Here is an 11,071-nt window from a genome sequence, read left to right as displayed (position 1 = left end):
CTTATCAGAAAGCTTCCACATAATTAACAACATTTGCAGCCTTAAATTGGAGCGCACTTTAGACGAAGCGTATGTTTATTGCTTTCTGCTCTTCACATGAATTCAGCTGATCCTAACTGGGCTGACTTTCAGTATTACTATGTCACCAGTGACAAAAAATAAAATCAAGTAGGTTTTTTTTGTTGCATAAGAATTGGGGATGGGAATTTTTTATTTTCCTTTTTTTTTTTTTTTTAACGTGTATGGAGAAAGAACATTCTGTGTCATGCAGTTATCAGCCAAATCGCCCCATTTCTTTGTTCATGGCACAGCTTTTGTGTGCCTAAACCTCTGGCAGCACAGGAAATAAGAGGTCAAATCATTGTCCTCTGACTCAGGTTGCAAGCTGCGACTTCCACAGGTAGCCGCCTTGCAGCCAAAAAATGTTACTTATGTGAGTAGTTCGCCTTCATGCTGTGGGCGGGGAAGGCACCAGCAACCTGGCCTACTGCAAATGTCACCAGCCAGCCTTGTCACTATTGGGATTGGAGAGATCCAGCAGCTGGCTCAGCCTCTGCTAGTATCCACTGGTTACGCTGAGCTCATTAAGAAAATATTGATCGCTCAGAAGTTTATGCAATGTTTGATCCAGCTCGCCTCCTTTGAAGCCGCACAGATCTCGAACAGATTGCTGGAGCAGGAGAGGGGAGCATGCGCCTGCACATGAGCGAGCGAGAGAGAGGGAAATCAAACGCTCTGAACTGAGAAATCTTGCCAAAAAATCTCTGGGCCGGGTTCGGGCTGAGAATGCGAGCATCAGATAAAAATAACAAGTCACACGGCAGAGGACAGAGCGCAGGGCTCCTCTCTCGCCCGGGGCCGCGCATGCCCCCTGAGCAGCGCCGAGGCGAGGGGAGCCCGGCAGCCTCCGCCAGCGGAAGGCTGGAGTAAAGAAGGGCTGTGTTTGATGTATGAGCTTTGGCTTGCCATTGTGAGTCACCCCAGAACTAGCTGTAGGCAAAACAAAAATCTTTTGTGATTAATTAGAAAAATCGGACAATTATGAATTGACTGCACACAGCCAGCGTACGGTAATATAAATAGTAATGAAGCCGGCTGGGTCTGATGAACACGCTGTGTTTATGTGCAGTCGCAGGAAAAAAAAAGGATCCGATTTAGGTGGTGTCAGTTTAAATAACGTAATTTCTGCTCTCTGACTCTTTGTTCGGTCTTTACCCAGTATTAGATCTGAAACTTTAAAACTGAGTTTTAGTTGACTTATCTAAATGTCTGGTTGTTCTTTTGATGTCTGCCCAAAACATATGCTTCTCTTCAATGACCATCTAAAATTATTATGTTACAATGAATGAATAAGTCTAGCAGTGCTGTAAGTGGTGTGCAGCTATTGTTGCTCCTTTGTGTTTGTCAGTAGCCCTTGCACAGGGTCTGACAGGCTCCATCCACGCACAGGGATAGGAAGAGTATTTGAATTCCCCAGGTTCTTGGTAGTTTTCAGAGAGGGAAGGGGGTAAGAAAAAAGGTCTGTAGGCGCGTGTCTGCAGCACAATGGCTAATTACATTCACAATGTTCTACATCACTCTTCATTTAGCTGCCACCTAATTAAAAAAATATATCGGAGATGAGATGACGTCAGTGCTAGAATTTGCCGCCGATGTCGGGGACACGGAACGCGTAACTGGCAGGAGCGAGAGCGGTGGGTGTGATTAGGAGCGTCCTGCCCGCTGCTCTCCTTTGGCCCTGCGAAAACCAATTCTTACCTGCCTGTAGGTGGATGAGCAGGTTGCTGTGCCGTCGCACGTCGTGACAATCACGACAGAGGGTTAAATCGCAGCCCGTGCCCGCTTCTCCCTCTCCGAGGGAGGCGCCCGTCGTCCTCCGGACCCCGGCGGGGCTTTGTTCCCCGACGGGCGATTACACGGGTCCCTCAGGAGGCTGCTGCCTGCGCCCGCCACCCTCCCGCCCGGACCCGCTTTGTTCTCCGGGGCCGCCAGCGGGGACCGCCCGCGCCGCCGCCCGCCCTCGGGAAGGAGCCCGTCCCGGTCGCGACATGCTCTCGACCCCCGCCGCCACGGCCCACCCCCCGGCTCGGGAGCCCCCGCAGGGAGCGACCTGCCTAAGGAGGGGTGTCGGCGGGAGCTTTTTAACCCCTCTCTAAAGGGAGAAATGAAGGGAAGGGAGCACCCACACGGGGTAGTTCCTAACACGATCCGGAGCACCAGCACACGCCCACGCCCCCCGTTTGCGACCTTCACACCTGAAATGTTTTGGCCGTTTCACTTCACGGGAAAAAAATTTAATCGGAGTATTTCACATATCCAGGCTAAAAGCATGTCTTGTGGTTTTTATATTACTTCTTTTTGAGTGCGCGGGAGTACCAATGGGTGTGTTTCTGGAGAGGGCTCCTGGAAGGAGGAATGCTCCACTCTTCTAACTCAAGAAGTAGAAGTGGTGATGTACACGTGGCCTTTAATTAGCCCTGTAATCTTGCAATAAAAAAAAAATACAACACTGTAAGGTGGAGGTGTGTCTCTGTTCTAGTTTGCTGCACTTTTATAGCCTTTGAGACAAAGAGCAGAGGTATGGTGGGGCAGGTGTGAGGGGCAAGGTGATAATAAACATTTCTTTACAATTGCTATCGATCTTTCAGTAGATACTGTTGACAGAAGATGAAGATAACATCATGCACAACAGAGTAAATGGCTCATGATGGTATTAAGCGTTCTCAGTCTTCCTTGTGGCTTTTTTTACACTTTGGACACTGCCTGCATTAACGGAGCACTGATTAAAAGCTTTGAGTACAGCTGCAAACTGCTGCAGATAAAGCACGAGCGCTGTGAGCCTTATGTGAAGTATCCCACATACCTGCAGAATTATGCAGGATGACACTGGGCTATATTTTTTGACGATGCTTTAGCTCTAATGTTAAATTTAATGAAACTGTGCAGTGGCCCACATCATTAGTGAAATGCTCTAGTCTCACAAGGCCTTAATCATGCACTTTTGAACATTTATAGAAGCACAGCCTAAAACTTTCACTGAAGGATCACCCTGCTGTCAAACTCTTTTTGAATTCCACGTAGAAATGTAGGGTAACAAGGACAGCAATATTAACCATATTACCCTTTCTCACATCTCTACCAACTCATCTAACCTAAAAGAAAAGCTGTGTCTTTATCCTGCAAATGCTCCATGCACAAAATTTTCATTGCAGTCGATGATATCTGACTTAGCAATTGATTTTCTCATTATTGTTCCCATGTCAATTATTTCCCGAGTCTGAGTCTATCTGCATTGCAATGAGGAGTCTGACCTCAGTGCAAGTATTGCATCTTAGTTTTTAATCTAGTGAGCTGGAGTGTCCCTGACTGCTAAGGTGTGGCATCAGTAAAGGCATCAACCTTCCAACCATATGCCCTGCACCTGTTGGGGTTTTCATCTCTCTTTGCATACTGAATTCTGATCACAGCATGGGCAGCACACACACAGTTCATGTGTCAGGTTTCTGGTGTGCTCCTCACACATGATGCCTCAAAAAACATTCCTCCCTGTGATGCTCTGCGGCCGCTTTTCCTGCAGGACTCTGGGCTAATTGTGTCCCTGTCTGCTCACCCTTCCCTGAACAACTCAGTTCTTCAGAAATCTCAGGGCAGATAAGTCAAAATGATTTACAGGGCACTTGGTATTTTTTGGGTGCAGCTGTGTAGACCTCATTTCAGTCTGTGTGTCTCATTTCCATGACATGGCCAGTACTAAGAGCACTGTCCCCAGTCCATGCCTGGGATGTGCTTGCCCAGCAGCGAGCCATATCCAATTGCATGCCATTACATTTCTTTATTAGGATCCTTTTTTTAAAAAAAAGCCCTATATTTTGCTTTTCATTATATCACGTCCTTTAAAATAATAAGGAAGTCCTTTAAAATAATAATAATTGAGAGCTAAATTCTTTGGTTGCTGATCACTACTGTTATCTAGGAATGATGCAAGTACTTTTTCAGGCCTTGAAACATTACACTGCCACTTCTGCCACCTGAGTTGATGTTTTTTACCAGGCTTTTGAGGATGTTACTCTTTATAGGTTTGAGAGAGAGGAGTTCTGCTAAGCTTGTGCTTAGGGAACCTGGGCCAGGGACAGGAGGACTATGTCCTTCCACAGGACAGAGGTCAGTGGGTCAGTGTCTGTTAGTTTCAGTGACTGCTATTAAACCATACCTCTAAAAGAGAAAAAAAGAAATTGAAAGCAAACATGACAAAATAGCAACAACTTCTTCCTACTACACTCAAAACACGTACTCAGATGAATGCACATGTTGTGCATGTGGGGATGGAGTGGAGGAGAAGACCAGAAACACCTTGATGCTGAGAGGCTTGAGTTAGCAACCACATCCTGAGCACCTCTGGGACTCTCCCATCATGTGTTCCATTCCTCATTTCCAGCATCTGTTCAGCAGCACCTGGCATCTGTGTTGCTTTCACATTTTGTTTTTTTTGTCATGAGTAGCGGGGTGAGCATGTGCTGCTTTCTGCCAGCACCAAGAACCATGCCAACTGAATTTGGATGTCCTCAAGGTACAGCCGTCAGCTCCAGTCCTCCTGCAGGCCTTCCTGTAATACAGGCTTCTCACTTTGGCACAGACACAATAGTTGTAAGTATGTCAGGTTCCCAAATACTTACTTGCTGAAATCTCTCCTATTTAGATAGTAGCTATTTGGCAACTTTGGATGCTGCTCTTGTCCTGGCATAACCTTCTCCTGTAACTATACCTCAGGATTAATTGTATTTGCTCAAGAAGCTGGCAGGATTGTAGTTTGCCTTCTGCCTACTTGCCTCAAACTGGTGAGCCTAATAAAGTGCTGTGAGGTGTGTTATGATATTGTAATGATGACAAATACCAAACTTTTTACTCCACCAAGACTTATTGTTATCAGGTTCTTTACTGATTGACATTGTATGGTGTAGACCTGGCATGGTGTTTCATGTATTTCAAAGATAATTTGGTCAGATGAACTGTTTATAATCTATGCTAGTTGTTTCTAATTTACGTGGAAATGCATGTGGAGCAAGCTAGGATTTATAATTGGTTAATCCAATAGTATCTGCTGTGCAACACCTTGTCAAAACACTCAGAACTGAGCCACAAGAAGACAGCAAGTAAGAGGCAGCTTACTCAGTGACCTTTGTGGTTTAGCTCACATAGGTATCCATCAGTCAGGTACCAAAAAGTTTCAGGAATATCTTGTTGTTTCACTGATTCTGTTGAATGTTACTCCTGCTATTTTTAACAGAATCACTCGGTTATCTTATCTCTGGTGGGTGCACTTACATCTACAAAGGAACATCTCCAGTTTTGTTTTTGTGCCTCGTGTTGAACATCGAAGGCTACGACTAAGGTTTCTGACTGTTTTAGGATGATATGTTATGCAGTGTCTTTATCTTCTGTTAACCAAGGAAAGATGCTTATCTCTGGGTACCTGGACCATGTATGTTGGCTGCTCATCTGGAGGCGCACTTTCAAAATCCAGTCAGGTTGGGTCAAGTTCTGAGTCTGCCCCAGCAGAGATGCAAGTTGACTTTGGTTCAAACAGGACATGAGGAAATGCAGGGCTAACATTTGCTTCATATTAGACTTTTGAAATTCCTTGCTCCTTTTATATTGAGACTGAGCTCATTTTGCAATTTTCTGGACAGATTTGTGCAATTTGGCCACAATAAGATAAATTGTATTCTTAATATGATTTCTGATTACCAGTGGTTTATGGACACACTCATTTTCACCGTGGTTTATTTCTACACATATTCATGATTACAAGAGTTTCATCAGCAAGGTCATTTTTTTCATTTTCAATTGGAGTGAAGTCCTATTGTACCATGCTGACAAACAGCCTTAAAAATCAGGTGAGGTTGTATCACATTCTTTGTTACTCTCCAGCTGTTTCATTAGGGGTGTTTCTGAGATTTTTGCTTAATTCCCAGAAGCTTTTCACTTGCCAGGCATCCTAGTGGCACTTTGGATTATCCCAAAGACACTCTGAATAGAGCACTTAACTGAAGCCAATTAGAGGATGAATTTGCTTAGGTATGTTAACTTGCCTGTGAATGTATAGGAGACTGCCTTGTTTTGGTATCTTTCCATTACATAATCTACAATCCTGCCAACCAAATTCCTTTTCCATTTAATACCTGTTTTATAAGTTAATGGCCTAATTTAGCTTTTCCTCTTCTTATGTTTTCAATTCCACACTCATGCTTGTTCCTTTTTCTACACCTTGTGACTATTTTTGACCTCAATTCAAAGGATCATTCAAAACTGTGTCAGCTCATCTGAAACCTCCAAGACCTGAAACATCATGTTTCTATACTTAGTCTGAAAATCCTTTATGTTGGCTGTGTAGATAGTTTGCTATATAGATTAGAACAGTAGGGATCTAGTCTCTAGCTGTTATTCCAGTTCAAATAATCATAATTACCACTTTCCCCATCTCTAGAAGGAAACCACTTGTCCACATACCATACTTACCATAAAGGGTAGAAGCAATACTATGTTTTTCCTGTAGCACATCAAATTGAATAAAGACATTTGCTGACATCCAGTAGTGGCAGTATTTCTCTTTGGTGCAGCTTGGATGTGGGATCCTCTTCTGTTCTTTATTAATTCTAGATAGAAGGATGCAATGGTTTAATTTGGCTTTTGCAAAAAATTAGCTTATTCTGGGCACAAGGCCAGAATAAATGCCACTCTGTAGAGAGATCAGGAACTAATCATGCCTCCAATCTCCGCCACTCTGTAGAGAGATCGGGAAATAACCATGCCTCCAATCTCCTGATATGGGTCAGGATTGGAGATTATGTCTATTACACACCATGGGTCAAGAACCCACAGCAGCTGAGACCAAAGTTATGAGAGGGAAGCAGTTAGTTCACATCATCACCCTTTCTGGCTGACATTGGTAATTAGATCATCCAAACTTCTTGCCACTGACTCCAGCTAAAAAGAGGGAAGTTGAGCCCTGAACTTTGCAATAGATGTGCTGGTATTTGGCTGGGATAGAGTTAACTTTCTTCACCTTAGCTAGCATGGGACTATGTTTTGGATTTGCACTGAAAACAGTGTTGGTAACACAGGGATACTTCTGTTACTGCTGAGCCAACCTCACACAATGTCATGGCCTTTTCTGCTCCTCACACCACCCCAGCGAGGAGGCTGAGGGTGCACAAGGAGCTGGGAGGGGACACAGTCAGGACAGCCAACTCCAAATGACCCAAGGGATGTTCCAGACAATATGATGTCATGCTGGGGGAAGAAAAAGGAAAGGGGGGACATTTGGATCGATGGCATTTGTCTTCCCAGGTAACTGTGATGGAATCCTGCTCTCTTGGAGGTGGCTGAACACTGGGTTTTTTTCACTCTTGTGCCTCTGACTCAGCGACTAGGACATTTTTGGTGAGGAGGACATGCCTAACTCCCATTACTTGCAAAATGTACACTCTGAAACATCTCACTGAGCTGCCTAGAGACAACTGAAATCTGAAAGCACCCAAGGATGCATTTGGGTGTAGCTACTGCAGGCTGGACACCTCACTGCATTCAAGGTAGTGTGCTGCAGAGCAGCCCCCGGACTAAGCTGAGGGACTGTGCAACTCCCTTCAGGCCACTGCAGCTGTGCAATCAGCAACCTCTTCAGGGAGGGCTGAGTAATCCTACATAAGGCTGCTGTGCAGAAAAAACCCTTTGCTTTTGGTGGTTAAGGCACAAGACGTTGGCTTCTGGGTGCCCCTCCAATGTGTACGCCTGGAGGAACGGCTCGGCTCTCTGAAGGTCTGACCAGCTTGGTGTGCTGTTATGGAGGATGACCAGTAGTGGCTGTTTTGGGGCAGAGTATAGGAAAAGGGGTGACCCTTCACCTGCCCTGCTCTGCCCTAACTGTTCCTGTTCCTGTCCCTTAAGGCCTTGGGTGGACACCTCTGAGCAAGGCCGTCTGCTTTGCATTGGCAGTGGAAAGCCCTGAAATCCTCCCCTTTAGGGTCCCTAATTTTGTTCGTGGGTCTCACCAGCAGTGGTCTATGTTGCCTTCTCTCTCCGCAAAATAAGATCACAGTAGCGCCTATGCTAACATAATTGTCAAACAAAGAAAAGATTGCAAAATGCAAATATTAGATGCCTCAAAGAGATGGTCCAAGTGGTATGTACACCCTGTTATGTCATGCTTCATTTTCCCTGGAAAAAAAGGGAGGACTCAAACCATTGTTTACAAATTGGCAGTCAGATCACTCGTTTGTGTGGTGCTGTTAAATCCAAAAGTTACACCACAAGTGGGTTTGGCCCAATGTTCTCTAACAAATTTATTAATGATGCCTGACAGGCTGTCTGTATTTGGGGATGTTCAGTTATTAGTCAGAAAATTAAAATTACAGCTGTATCACCCCTGTGAAAAGAATACAGAAAAGTACATTGAAAAGGAACCATAAAGAACACAAAAATCAATATTGCAGGGGTAATGGCATGTTTACTAAATTCTTGGTTGCTGGGAAAGATTGGCTTTTTTTTTAAAAAAACCTAATTTCTTATTGTTATTTTCAGAGTTTAACTAAAGCCAGTTGAGTTGCCTTTGGTTTGGAATGATACAACTGAAATTCATGAAGAAAAATATATGGGAATTTTTATGTTATTACCCAATTTGTTTCTCCCCTTATTCCATAGAAATTTTGTATCTCCATGAGTCCCACCTTCCCCCCTCGTGAAGACGAGGGTAATTTTGCCCCTGAGCAGCCTCCAGCCTAGTGAAGACTCCAGTCACAGCTGCATCAGCTCCTTCCGTTCCCAGTATTCAAGTGCCACTGGCTTTGGTGGGAATGAGGGGGAATTTCAGTGCCCCTGAGAAACTGTGCTGCAGTTCCCAAAAGGCTGAAAAATGCAGGCAATACAGAGGATGTTACTGTCTGCATGTTTGCCATCTGAGGGTAGATGCCTTATCCCACTGAAATCTCTTGGAGATGCAGTGGATTTCTAAGGCAGTGGGCAAAGTATGCTTGCTTCTGGTAAAACAGAAGAGGCCAATGTGTAGGGCTTTTACTGCCTCAATTTCCCAAGGAATTTCTAATGAGTCAGAGTTACTCTAGTGTTTAAAAGTAAAATATGGTTATGGCTCTCAAATGCAAGCTACATTTAACAACCATATATTGATTTTTTTTCCTGTGTAATTTTATTTCTGTGAACATTTCTGTTTTCTTAATTAGTAGCCTTTTAAGGAGAGATTTAACATCTTCATTATCAGAGGGTAACTTATGAAACAGCTGTATGGTGAGAGAGGCAGAGAGGGTGGGAGGAAAAAAAAGCATTGGTGAAAGACTTTCTATCTGTACTTCAAGGGGAAGTGTGTGGGCACATGCACGTGTGTACACATGCATACAGACAAGCTGACCCTGACATTACAATTAAGACAAAATAGCAGTGGCAAAGCTGGTGACAAAACTCAGCAATTTCCAATTGCACAGTCACCCTGTAACGGGAAGAACTGTTTACCCCATGTTCCTTATTAAACTGAAGTATTTTATTTAATGAGCATGACTCATGCAAGGTGTTCCCATAAATCATCATCTGGTTTACAAACTCAATAACTAGGCTTCCTGCTATAACTAGGCTGTGCACACCTTAAATTATTAACACGCCAGGGCCTTAAGGCAGATCTTTGATGATGATGATATAAACACTGTGAGGACAAGGTGCTCTCTCAGCAAAAGATTATTGACTCTAATTACCATTTACCACAGGAAAAAGAAAAGAAAAGACAATAAAATATGAGGGAGAATTTAAATCTCAGATTTAATTTTATGAGGAGTTTTAAACCCCCAAACTTTTTGTTGTTGTTTTTGCTGCCGCTGCTGTTGGCTGCTGCTCTTGCATGATATTCTACAGTTGGCTGATCTTGAAAGCATGACAGTTGTTAAGCAGAAAAAGAAACAAAAAAATAAAACATGAGAGAATGTTCAGTTGATGCTATGTACATTCTTTGAAATGGATGGAAAAAGGCCAGAGGGAACAGAAAATGATAATACATTGGAAAGAATCCCAGCCTTAATTGTTTTCATGTATGTAATGTAATAAAAAGGTTAAAGCACTAATACGCCTGACTACAGTAATTTGGTTTGTAAACCAGAACTGCAGGTCAGCCTTTAAAAAAGCAATTGTACACTATTATAGGCTTCAATTTTACCCAGCCCTCATTATAAGAATTCTGGAAGTAATGGTATAGGGGTTGACATGCGGTTATTTCTGTCCAGGTGAAAGAGCAGAGACAGTCCCACATACAACGCACACTTCATTTCTGTGAGTGCAAACTCCATCAGAGAGTGGCACAGTGAGGACACAGAAGCCGGATTCGGCACAGTCACATCCTAACTAACAGATGAAAATAAACGATGCCTTTCACTACAAAGAGGAAATGACTTTCATTTTAAAGGCATGTTTACAATGTCATTGGTTTTTCAACCTAATTTTTGAACCTGTGTTTTTATTAATGCAAACAGCAACTTCCTACATTTTTAATGATCCTTCCATGCTGTTAGATCCCAAAGGTACTTGGCAGATGGTACAACAAGGGCTCACTTTATACCCGTTGCTGAAATAAACCAATTGGGGTTGGAATAGGGTTATCATCCTGCATTATTATGATAATAGGACCATGTCTGTAACTCTATTGGGAAGAATTTTCTCCTTTTCTAACTCCAGAGCATCAAAATCTTCCCAATTCTTAATTTTATTATTTTATCTGTTGGTTATTTCTGGGTGGAAACAAGGGTATCCCTAAGTTCACTTCTTATCTGACTGTACTTTGCAGCTACTAATGAAGAGACTTTTTGTGGACTGATTTTCCGACTCACACATAGCAGTGAAATGGAGGCCAAACTGTGCAAAAATGGAGGAATTATATTATTATTTCTCCTCAAAAAGGATTAGAGCTGTGATTTATTTTTCCTTTTAAAAACTAGCACCTCCATCACTACCAGTATGTTACAGCAGGAGTATTGGTTCAATATTAAGTTTTAGTGATATACACTGTGTAGTAAGACACTAA

Source organism: Corapipo altera, unplaced genomic scaffold (assembly GCF_003945725.1).
Source record: "Corapipo altera isolate COAL_440 unplaced genomic scaffold, ASM394572v1 60, whole genome shotgun sequence".
Lineage (NCBI taxonomy): Eukaryota > Metazoa > Chordata > Aves > Passeriformes > Pipridae > Corapipo > Corapipo altera.
The sequence above is the reverse complement of the archived record's forward strand: the minus strand, read 5'-3'. Positions refer to the sequence as shown.